The following is a 12980-nucleotide window of genomic DNA, read 5'->3' on the forward strand; positions in this document are numbered from 1 at the left end:
GAAAATGTTTTGAAGCGATCATGATCATGGTTACACATTCAGTTGCTCCCTCACCGTAACAGCATCGGTTAGTATTCAAACTAATGTACATAACTTTGGAAATAGTCATTGGTACATGGCCGAGGTGGGATTCGAACCTCTGCCTTTATGTGCATCACGCATTTCAACCGGGCACCTTACCGATTTGACCACCGACGCTCCTTACATACATACATATTGTCACGTCTATATCCCTTGCGGGGAAGACAGAGCCAACAGTCTTGAAAAGACTGAATGGTCACGTTCAGCTATTTGGCTTTATGATAGAATTGAGATTCAAATAGTGACAGGTTGCTAGCCCATCGCCTAAAAAAATAATCCCAATTTTGTAAGCCTATCCCTTAGTCGCCTTTTACGACATCCACGGGAAAGAGATGGAGTGGTCCTATTCTTTTTTCATTGGTGCCGGGAACCACACGACGCTCCTTCACTTTTACAAATAAAGAAGCTATATCCAGCTATAGCTACAATTCTATACCAGTGGTTTATCAGATTTTTATAAAGTTACCTGATGTAATTACTTTGATATCTGCGGGCTGTGGCGGAGTCTACACGACTTTTATCGATTTGTTGAACAGACAACATGGTCGTCGCAAAATTTATTAAGGATTTTTATATAACATCAGTATTTTTAAGGCTCCATACTGCTTAACATTTTGTAGCAATATTAAATCGTTTCAGCTCATGGGAACAGTTTTTTGTGACTACATATTTTATAGCAAAGTCACTGCCCACGTCTGTCTTTATGTTTATGTTTAGATCTTTAAAACTACACAAAGAATTTCAATTCAGTTTTTTTAATATACAGTGAATCAAAAGAAAGGTTTATATGTATAAATGCCAACCGTGCGAAGCCGGGGCGGGTCGTTAGTTTGATATATTTCCGAAATTGCAACTAACCATTAGTGTTTTATATCATTGTTCATGGAGTGTTTAATAATATAGTAATAGCAGAATAATCTCCTTAATAAACAAAGGAAAGAACACAAGATTAGACGTGATTTTAAAACGAGAAAATTAGACTAATCACGTCAGAGCCGTGTGATTCACGGCTCTTTAGAATAGGACCACTCCATATTTTTCCCATGGATATAGTTAATGGCGACAAAGGGACTGGCTAATAAACTTGAGATTCTTCTTGTAGTGGATAGGCTATCAATCTGTCACTATTTGAATCTCAATTATAGTCTTTGCGGGACTATTTGCCCTGTCTCCCTCGTAAGGGACCTCTAAAGACGTGGTTGTATATATAGATATACATTGTCATAGTGTAAACATTACAGTACACAATAAAAAGATGTGTGAAAGCGCAGTGATGCATTAAAAGCATTGAAATGGGGCAGTGGAACAAGGGTTGATGCACTGTTAAGCGTGCAACAATTATGCAAATCCGTGACGTGCCGAGACATAAAATACGGAGCCTGGTTGAGTGGCCACTCGTTTAAAGTCCAGACTTTATTAAACAGGCTAATTAAACAAGAAGGTTTTATACATATTATCATGTCCTAACGAGGCCTATCAGTCTTTTCAAAACTGTTGGCTCTGTCTACCCTACAAGGAATATAGACGTGACTATATGCATGTATGAAGCGAAAGAACTGTTTATCGATTGTGGCAAGTGAAAAGATGTAATTTCTGCCTACCTCTCCGAGAAAGAGGCGAGCTTTTATGTATGAGTTGCAACATACATAAACTAAACTTATAGATTCACTAACCCACACCCAATTCAGTCGCAAATTAACACATAAATGTAGTATTTACTTACGTAACTACGAGATTAGGGGCTAAGTAAGAGAGGGCAAGTTTTATACGAAAACATGTGGACCTTCCGAGTTACTATTTATTTTCCTGCGAAGGCTGCCGTCTCGCACTTAATTTATATACTCGTAGTTATTGCTACTTTGATCTAGTGTGGTTTGCGAAAATAGGTTCGTCTAAGAGAAAGGGATGCCAAAAGTGATTGTGATACCTGAAAAAATGTGTGTAACAATTATTTAGTAAGTTTACAATAAATATCACTTACGTTAGAATGAAAGTAACCCATCTAGTAATTTTGGTAAAAGGACGAAATTCAGGTCGGTCTACATTCCATTTAACTCTGAAATGTGAACACCAATTTGCGATTCCCTACAAATCATGGCCACCCTTTCATTCTAACCATGCGATTTATGTTGACATTGTACATATTTAATGAATTTTGTTGCATTATAATTAATTTACCTTCTTCCTCGAATTCTTCGAGATAAAAATGTCATTAGACTAAGTTGATTTTGTCGAACACGGGGTGTGTTCGACAAAATCAACAGTCTATTCTCCCCAGCATGCCGAACGCCCCAATATCTCGAATTACTGAGCAAGCATTCGTTATTGGGATCGTCCAAGCTATTTTATTGAATATGAGGGGACACGTGATACGCCATATCATTCATTATTCATCTGAGCAATAATCTAACCTTACTTTTTCGGATATATATTTTTTATTAATGTTGGAAATGATCAGCTTTATTTTTTCGTACAAACATAAAATACGTTGTTATCCCTTACGTAGTAGACAGAGCCAACAGTTTCAACAAGACAACCATTTCAGAATTTTTCAGTCCTTAACTTAATTAGCGACATAATTTTAGAAGCGTTTTGTTTTAACAAAACAAATACAATCTAATTAAATAAGGAGTAAACCTAAATAAACAAGATCTTAATGATACAAAGTTGGTCGGAGGAAGGTAAACCGTAATATACCGTGGAAAGTAACGATCTACCAAAATTATGACGCCGCTGAAGGAAAATTAGATGTTACTTACATAAATGAAAAATTTTATGAGAAGCAGTTTGACTATGAAACTTATGAATTGTAACTTCATAACATTTCAACAAATATTATAACTATTTACGACAACAATCCATTCATAGCCACTTATTCATTATTAATTATTATTATAAATACATCTATAGCAAATTCAGTAGTGTTATTACATACTTACATACGTACAAGCAAAAACTTTTTGGCTTTGTCTACCCCGCAAGAGATATTGACGTGATAATTAATATGGATGGGCAAGATGTTGTGTCTGCCTACCCTTCCGGGACAATCCGTGAGGTTACGTGTATGTGAATGTATATTAAAAAATCCATGTTACACATGGAAAATACAATTAAACATTAATTTTAGTAGTTATATAATACAAATTATCTAACTCCATTAGTTTCTACATTCGAGGCGACGACTAGTCGCTAAAAATAACTTCGCTCGTTCGCCGCGCTGTCACGATCACATTAAAACTCTCCACTGTTCGCTACGTTATTATCCCTCCCTTCCGAATGCAGCGCTTTTACTTAACGTGTGCTTCATTTACGTATTTATATCTTAGCGGCCTTTAGCTCCGGGCTGTTGATTAATTAAAAACTGCATTAAAAGTTTTCGCGGGAGCGTAAACGCGAGAGAAATACGCGGAAAACGAATAACGGTGCAGCGGTTTTGTAATGCAAAAATGTTTTTTTTTTTTTTTAATCCTGTGGAAGGTTAAAAATGTTACCGTAAACGCGCTTATTCGAAATTTAATTTTTTTTTATGAAATATAAGGATTTTCATTGTGAGATATTCCACCGAAAGAGCTATTATATAACAAAACGAAAAGAAGCTAAAAATGTTAGTTCACATCTCTTTTACAGAGAAAACTAACCCATACTGGATCATTATTAAGTACATCTATTTCTCGGATCCTCGCAAATTTCCTTCACAGTAACAGCATAAAAATATTTTTTTACAAAGAAGTAATAATAGCCGTGTGGTTCCCGGCACCAATACAAAAAGGAATAGGACCACTCCATCTCTTTCCCATGGATGTCGTAAAAGCCGACTAAGGGGTAGGCTTATAAACTTGGGATCCATCTTTAAGGCGATAGGCTAGCAACCTGTCACTATTTGAATCTCAATCCTATCTTAAAGCCAAATAGCTGAACGTGGCCTGATTATATGTACATATGTATGTATGTAAGTAATAATAGCACAAATAAGTATTCCAACGGCGTAGTGGCGAACCGTCTAGACTTCTCTTATTCTGTTCGGTTCTTATCCCAGTCGTTGGGGAATCATTAGCGTGACAGGGAGTAATGTCTACAACGGTTGTAACTAAAACCTTGCGAATATTACCGGGAAAGTCAACTGCGAACATACATACATACATAAAATCACGCCTCTTTCCCGGAGGGGTAGGCAGAGACTACCTCTTTCCACTTGCCACGATCTCTGCATATTTCCTTCGCTTCATCCACATTCATAACTCATACATACAATAATCACGCCTAAATGGCCTGCGGGGTAGATAGAGCCAGTCTTGTAAAGACTGAAAGGCCACGTTCAGCTATTTGACTTAATGATAGAATTGAGATTCAAATAGTGACAGGTTGCTAGCCCATCGCCTAAAAAAGAATCCCAAGTTTGTAAGCCTATCCCTTAGTCGCCTGTTACAACATCCATGGGAAAGAGATGGAGTGGTCCTATTCTTTTTTGTATTAGTGCTGAGAACCACACGGCACGAGAAAATTACCGGGAAAGTTAACTGCGAACAATTGAATTAACTAGGATTATAATGTATTTACTGGTGTTTATTTCAATTATCATAATCACACATTAATTTCGGTGAGCAAATATGTATTCATTAGTTCAACAATGCATAACTTTCTCGTTGCCCAAAATAAAGTAGGTGCCTATATAAAGTTTAATTTTCTAGAAAATCTCATTAAATAATCTTCTTTTATTTCTGCACAGATGTTTCTTTAGTGTTTTAGAAATGTTTTATTTTTTTTTTAATTCAAAATTTGCCTGCTACTTCACCCGCGTTTGATTACGAAATTTACAAATTTATAAGTTGTTTTACATAGCATTTTATACCTTAATCAAAAAGATTTACGGTTAACTTTATAAATGTCTTGTCTGAGAATAAGTCTCGAGGAAAATTTAGCTTCAGATTGCTAGTACTGCCAGTACGAACCGCTCTAAAATGAACCAATATTTCTAAACCTATTTCTAACCAAGGGCCTTATTACAACGATATAAGTATGTTGAGCCGTGTTATTTAGCAAAATATATTGTACTTTTGTATAGTTTATAGCAGCAGATTCTAATATCAGTCGTCGTAAAAAGTTAAAGGCCGCTCTTTTATACATATTGATTTTATTTATGTACATATGTATATTCATCAATTCTAACCCTACTTCAAGCGGGCTTTGTAACGCGACTTTATAAAATCCATTCTGAATTATAAATTTGTTATTTTTCCGAAATATTTTTACGTTCATTATTCAGTCATCTTCATCATATATCCCTTTGAGTAAAACTCATGCTTTTTATAGACTCAGTACGTGACGGAAATGAAGGAGTTATCTTTCCCGACCCACGCACCTCGCACTTTGAGGTCATCAATCATTCTTCATGCGGTTGAACACAAAAACATGTTTCTGACATTTCCACTACTACGTAACTACAGGAAATTAACATGTAATGACGTATTAGCAATTATATTTTTTCCTAACGCTTTGATGAAAGACGATACTGTTAGTTGTTTTGTTTTTGAGAACAATAAAAATTGGATGCAATGAATTAAGAAACCTCTGTTTCAACTTACATCACAAATGACTCTCGGGAACTATAGAAAATCACACACGTCGAAATCCATTCGCAAATATTAGATAAAAAATAACCACAACACTGTACCACGTCACTTCACGAAACCGTTATTTTATCAAAAAAAAACGTTATTAAAAATAGTTCGACAACGTCACTGCAGGGTTGGCTACGTGCTACGCCGTAGCGGCTATAACCTATGAAACTGCCGCTCGTAGCGCTACGAACGCGTTGAGTTTTGAAGGCAGACTGCGGCGGCGGGAGGCGCGTCAATTCGCGCATGCGTGGAACAAATGCGTAAGGGATGGATTCGTTTAATGGTGGTGTCAAACCTTTTTGGATTTCCAATAGTTTGTATTATTCAAGTTTTATCAGAGATACCGCTAGCAATGACTGAACAATTAATTTATTCTTGTACAAGTATTAATGGTAAACAAAGGTCATGATTTCGTACAAAAATGTAATTTTAACATAATTATAGTTAAAGCATGACTCATTTTACTTCACTTTGAAATCGATTGTAACTACTGTACAAAGTAATGGAGCCAACTCTTCCGAACATGACCGCGAGACAGTAAGGAAACAGTTAGAAACGCAATTGAGAAATTATACAAATCATAACGAAACTAAAAGCTGTCATTGCAATGTTTTAAATATACAAGGTGACTTTAATTCTAAGGGAATACATACACATACATATAGTCACGTCTAGGGATTGGTTTATAAACTTGGGATTCTTCTTTAAGGCGATGGGCTAGCAACCTGTCACTATTTGAATCTCAATTCTATCAATAACCCAAACAGCTGAACGTGGGCTTTCGGTCTTTTCAAAACTGTTGGCTCTATCTACCCCGCAAGGGATATAGACGTCATGATATGTATGTATGTAAGGTCGTCGATTTCGGGTAGTTAGAATCGTTTCAGCGAATTGCCTTCGAGTCGTGGTTTCGGTTCCCAAGAGACGAGAAACGTATTTTGGCACTAACGCTTTCCTAGTACCGTAATTACTCGTACTAAATAACTGGTGCTATCAAAATACGCATTTAAAGTAAGTAGTGTAAGGTCGATTTTGGAATATACCTGCATTGGAAACAGTCTAGACTGATTTATCAGCACTGAGTCTAAATTACACTTTGACTTGAAAATTATTAGCTTTTACAAATTGATTCGTAATGGAGCTTTTACTCGGACTTATAAACATGTGCTTTTTAAAGGGGTAAGTACTAACTATATCTTTACACACATACAAGTCTTTATACTTTTGTCTCTTCACTCGTTATCTTCTGAAACTTCTGAGTCTGAAGAAGTAGATAGGGTACTTTTTATCCTGGTAAAAACTATAGCCGTGTGGTTCCCGGCACCAAAACAAAAAAGAATGGGACCACTCCATCTCTTTCCCAAGGATGTCGTAAAAGGCGACTAAGGGATAGGCTTACATACTTGGGATTCTTTTTTAGGCGATGGGCTAGCAACCTGTCACTATTTGAATCTCAATAGGCTATTTGACTGTATTAAAAATAAACATTTCTTTTATGTCATCAGTCTTAATATTATTTTTTTGGAGCGAATTGTAATAACGCGAGATAAAAATATTGCATTATTATAACAAAATCCGTCTCAGAAAATTAGTTTTTTTTATGCAGCTGTCACGTGACTAAAAACGAACGTGATTGGCTATTTCTATTATGACGTCAATTATCCATAAACAGACTGTGGATCGTACCGTTCCTTAGTGTTCGCTATTATTTTTCAAGATTTTATAAGTGTTTGATCGCTCAGGATTACTCAGATAACATAGGTATTTAATAATGGAAACCAATTCCGCGAAAGCTGACAGTCGAAACCTACCAAAAGTGGACGCAATAATGGTTGGCGTCTTCTTCAAAGACAATCCAGATGTCTATGCTGCCGAACTGAGGAATGTGAAAACATCAATGTAAGTATATTTTGGTAACCACTGATCTTAGATCATGATCTGAAACCACTTCTTGCGAATATTCAAATCCATCGGCATAGAAAAAAACAGTCTCGTAGGAGATTTTATTGTTGTATTAGTGCATTGAGGCACTGCACAACATTTATAGGAACTCATTTTAATAATTTTCACACATATGACGTGGCACAAGTTAAATAAAACAAGAGAAAATCAAAACTTTTCGAAACACCAACAAGCTTTGTATGATATTTACACGAAATTTACGTCACAGCATGCCATGGCCGCCATATTGCTAAAAGTCGCGTTTTGGCGGCATATTTGAATATTTCATTTTCTTTTTCGATTTTTTAATAAAATAGCTGTAATAAAGGCAGAAAAGTATTTTTGTAGGGCTCCTTATAAACTAATAAATACCCTAAGATAGTTTTTAGAACTTTGTCAAATAGCCTATTCTATCTTAAAGCCAAATAGCTGAACGTGGCCTATCAGTCTTTATAAGACTGTTGGCTCTGTCTACCCCGCAAGGGATATAGATGTGATTATATGTATGTATGTATGTAAAAACTATAGTTCCCGTGGGATTTGCGCATGTAGGTGGCGCTAAACACGCGCGGGTGAAACTGCGGGTTAAAGCTAGTTCATAATAACTCTTCTACATCTTACAGGTCGAAGGTTTAGTATTAGTTATTAGTGCCAAACATAGGTTTTAAGTACCTACTTAAAACCTATGTTTGGCACTAATAACTAATACTAAACCTTAACACCTGATAATTACTGTAAATTTTGGACCATGTTAGTTGTCCTTAATAAACAAATTATTGTTATTATATTAGAGTACTTTGACTTGACCTTACAACAGGACGTCCCAGATTGATCAAAATACGTTTGTACATTATTTACATTTAAAGTTTATATTTACACTAAACTTACACTTTGACTTATAATATTTCATTTACAGCGTTGGTTTACTATAATGTTTGTCTACTCAATGAATACTTTACTCGTGCTCGTGGCCAGACACGCACTTGGCCGTGTTTTTCTTTTGGCGTTTTGTTACAAAGCCTAATATTTTTTAAGATGTCGTGCTTATAAGGGATTATTCCCATTCCATGGGCTACGAAAAGCCTCAAAAATTCACCAAAATGTACATCGAACGCTTCATATCACCCTCATAAAAAATAACATCGTATTTTGAAAGCATCGTGGAATCATTCAACGCCCATATTCGACAATTTTGCACGATGGCAAAACGTTCACATTTTTTATGGATGATCACGAAGTGATTTTACTAAATGAAGAAAATTTATAAAATAAAATATGTAATGAAAAATGGAAAATGTTAATTAGCATCTGATAATAATCAAATCTATTTATTTTCGAACAAACATAGGTTCAAAATATATTTAAGGATTTATAATAAACTAGCGATCCGTCGCGGCTTAGCACGGGCAGCATTTAAAAAAATATCCGTTCACAACTTTCCGAGATTGGCGCATACAAACACACAGAGAATACAGGGGGACTTTGTAATATGTACTTGTGATAAAGATTAAGTACTGTTTTCAAACTATTTGTCTTAACTAGGGAAACAAGAATGAAATATCTCATACATACAAACATAACTGTAGCCTTTATAAATAAATATTACTATAATTCCGATATGAGGAGTCACCTATTTCATTATTAGCCCGCCCAGGAAGGGCACGTCTTTACATAATATATTACGTGGGATTGAAATCAAATTAAAGACGCGCCATGTCTCGCCCTGTCTCGTCCTGTCAATTTTTGTCTCATTATTTTTCCGTGTTAGAACATATACCAAATTATATGTGGGTGTCACTCAGTCAGTCAGGCAGCTGAACACACAAAACTTACTCAACTCATTGTCTTTCTGGCGTTAGCTCCGGTTGCGTCCCTACCTAATGGACCCTGGTTCATTACCTTATACCTACTATAAAAATATTAAAATTATTAATAAATTAAACTATCAATAGAGCCTTGTGTCAATCAATTGTCTGTGACACCGGAAGTCCCGGGCTTGAATCCCGGTCAGGGCAAGATGGGAAAAGTACTTTATCTGCATGGCCTGGGTCTTGGATGTTTATCTTTGTATATAAGTATTTATTATAAAATACTATATAGTATCGTTGAGTTAGTATCACGTAACACAAGTCTCGAACTTACTTCGAGGCTAACAATCAGTGTAATTTGTAAAAGTAAAAAATAAAAAAAATGTACTGAAAAAGTCGAACAGCTGAACGTGGCCTATCAGTCTATTCAAGATTGTGTTGGCTCTATCTACCCCGCAAGTGATATAGATGTGATTATATGTATGTAAAAAAAAATATAACTTTACGTGCGTTAAAAACGGCGTCACGTTCGTATGTTTAAAAATCTTTTACTAATATTTTACAGCATTGCCTTTCTTAACACAACTCATTTCATCAAGATTCAATTCACTTCGATTATTAAGTCCTAAACATTGAGTTTTAAAGCGGCCGATGTTCTTATATTAGTTTTAAAGCGAACGGTATAAAGCGACGCCATAAAAGTTACTTTTAAACTAGGGAACCCTAAAAATCACTGGTCAAAAATAAAAAATAAATGCAAGTACGAAAATTAGCCCATGTTTATTTGTCCCCTAATGAAGGTTGGCGGATCCCTCCCCTCTTTTAGTAGGGTCGCGCATTTGAAATGTGTGGCATATTTTAAAATGACAGCAATCTTTGTCCGTTTATTACTTCATTTGTTTTGAGTATGGGTTGCGCCATATTACTTTTTTATATAATTTCTTTATGGTTTAAAGACATTTATTCTCATAAAGACAATTTTTCACTTACATGAGAACTTAAATTAAGTACTATTTACAATAATATTTCGTTCGTTGCCTTCAAACGGTTACATAATAAAATAAAAGTATACATACTTAAAAGTTAGATCAAAAAAAAAAAAAACAACAAACCACAATAACAAACTTACTACAAAGTTATTAAGCACAATATCTCGTACACCCAAACCAGTTTTACACTTTAATAGGGACATTTGTGGTTATATTTCTTACTATACTATTCATATTATTAAACCGCTGTAGTTACCACTACATTATGTTAAATTTGCCGTAAATTTATTTTTACCGGACTTAGTCAGTTAGTTTGTTATTTAGTCTGTTAGCTGAGAAAGAAAATAATCAATCAGTGTATGTTTGCTCTTTTCCCGCGCCAATTGTAAAAGTCAATTAATGGAAAGGCTTCAAACTTGTGATTATTCTCTCGCACGGGCAAGCAACGAGGTAAACGTTTCCCTTTCGAGTATTTTCAAGGCTGTTAGGGATAAAGTCGTGATATTATGCTTGTGGTGCCGTGTGGTTACCTGGCACCAATACAATAAATAATAGTTTAAAAAAAACTAAAAAACTACGCTTTATTGCTAATCAAACTAAAAAATAGAAAATAAAAATTAATGACAAAGGAATTATAAAACAGTAGTAGTAAGTCGAACAATCAGTTATAGTCAATTACCTCTGATTAAAATTATAACAAAATTAAATTTATAAACAAAACAATTTAAATCAGAGTAAAAAGCGTGGGGTGCATTTTACTTCATTTTCATAACTCTCTTGTCATAAATATATGCTAATAGAATGATTTTAATATTTACTACATCAGGCACCCCACGCTTTTTACTCAGATTTAAATTGTTTTGTTTATAAATTTAATTTTGTTATAATTTTAATCAGAGGTAATTGACTATAACTGATTGTTCGACTTACTACTACTGTTTTATAATTCCTTTGTCATTAATTTTTATTTTCTATTTTTTAGTTTGATTAGCAATAAAGCGTAGTTTTTTAGTTTTTTTTAAACTATTATTTATTTTCTATTTTTTAGTGCCGTGTGGTTCCCGGCACCAATACAAAAAAAGAATGGGACCACTCCATCCCTTTCCCATGGATGTCGTAAAAGGCGACTAAGGGATAGGCTTACATACTTGAGATTCTTTTTTAGGCGATGGGCCAGCAACCTTTCACTATTTGAATCTCAATTCTATCATTAAGCCAAATAGCTGAACGTGGCCATTCAGTCTTTTCAAGATTGTTGGCTCTGTCTACCCCGCAAGGGATATAGACGTGACGATATGTATGTATGTATGTTTTAGTTCGATTAGCAATAAAACGCGTAGTTTTTTAGTTTTTTTATACAATTATTTTTTGGAAGTTAACACTTCTAGTATAACTATCTTACTAGAAAAAAGCCATCGCCGGAGGTTTTCACAACTAACTTTCTTAAAGTTATATGTGGCCTGATTGGATTAAATCTCATAATATTCTCATAATGATGATTCTTTTTTAGGCGATGGGCTTGCAACCTGTCACTATTTGAATCTCAATTCTATCTTAAATCCAAATAGCTGAACGTGGCCTATCAGTCTTTACAAGACTGTTGGCTCTGTCTACCCCGCAAGGGATATAGACGTGATTATATGTATGTATGATGATTGTTAAACCCAGTTGAAAAGAATTTTATAGTGATAAATCACTGTTAATAATATTTTTGACTATCCAGCAAACATAATAATTTTCGATTGTGGCCTTGCCAGGAATCAAACCACAAGATTAAGAGGCAGATTGATACAGGAACAAAAATATTTCAAACATACCTCCACTGCCTTTACAACCAGGAACGCAACAATGTTTATCGGAAGACATCGTGGCACTTTCGTTGTAAAACTGTCTTTCACAAAAACAAACACAAACTTGGGACTCCTATCTCAAATAATCAGGTACTTTTTACATGAGTCCTATCTGCACAACACAGTGAACACAGTCAGAGTCCAATCTCAGATGATAAAATCACACGAATATCCGGAAGAACAAAGCTCGACTCAACGGAAGATTCCAAACTACAAATAACGACAAGTTATCAGCACAAAACAAAGTGCAAATAGGTAAATACACAGGCACCGGTATAAAAACAACCCAAGCTAATAAAAGCGTAGTAAAAACAGAAAGAAAGTTTATTTCTAATCGAATTCGAAACTTACTGCAAAACTTATTTGACATAAATAAATGTCACTCATTTCTTAAACGAGTATTACAGTGTTGCCATTATAAATAGGCAAAAGATACCTAATGTTAATTCAAGAATTGCATTAATATGTTAAATACGTATTAAATATCGCAAAGTTCTGTAGGTAGTAACTTTATTCTTGTATTATTGTAAATTTAGTTGTTCAATTTTCATTTATTACTTTTGTTGTTTTACTTATATATTTTTTATTGTTTTAAAATATTCTACTAATTCTACTATTGTTTCTAATGGTAATTCTAAATGGAGCGATGCGATGAAATAAAAAAGCCTCAGGTTAATAGTAACATTATATGGA

The 12980-nt window shown here is 34.8% G+C and overlaps 1 protein-coding gene across 3 annotated transcripts in view; it reads right to left on the reverse strand.

Moving 5' to 3' along the window:
- LOC106136093 (amyloid-beta A4 precursor protein-binding family A member 2) overlaps positions 1-12980 on the reverse strand; it is a 144232-nt gene that overhangs the window by 62195 nt on the left and 69057 nt on the right. The gene's annotated exons all lie outside the window — the stretch shown is intronic.

Source organism: Amyelois transitella, chromosome 3, assembly GCF_032362555.1.
Source record: "Amyelois transitella isolate CPQ chromosome 3, ilAmyTran1.1, whole genome shotgun sequence".
NCBI lineage: Eukaryota > Metazoa > Arthropoda > Insecta > Lepidoptera > Pyralidae > Amyelois > Amyelois transitella.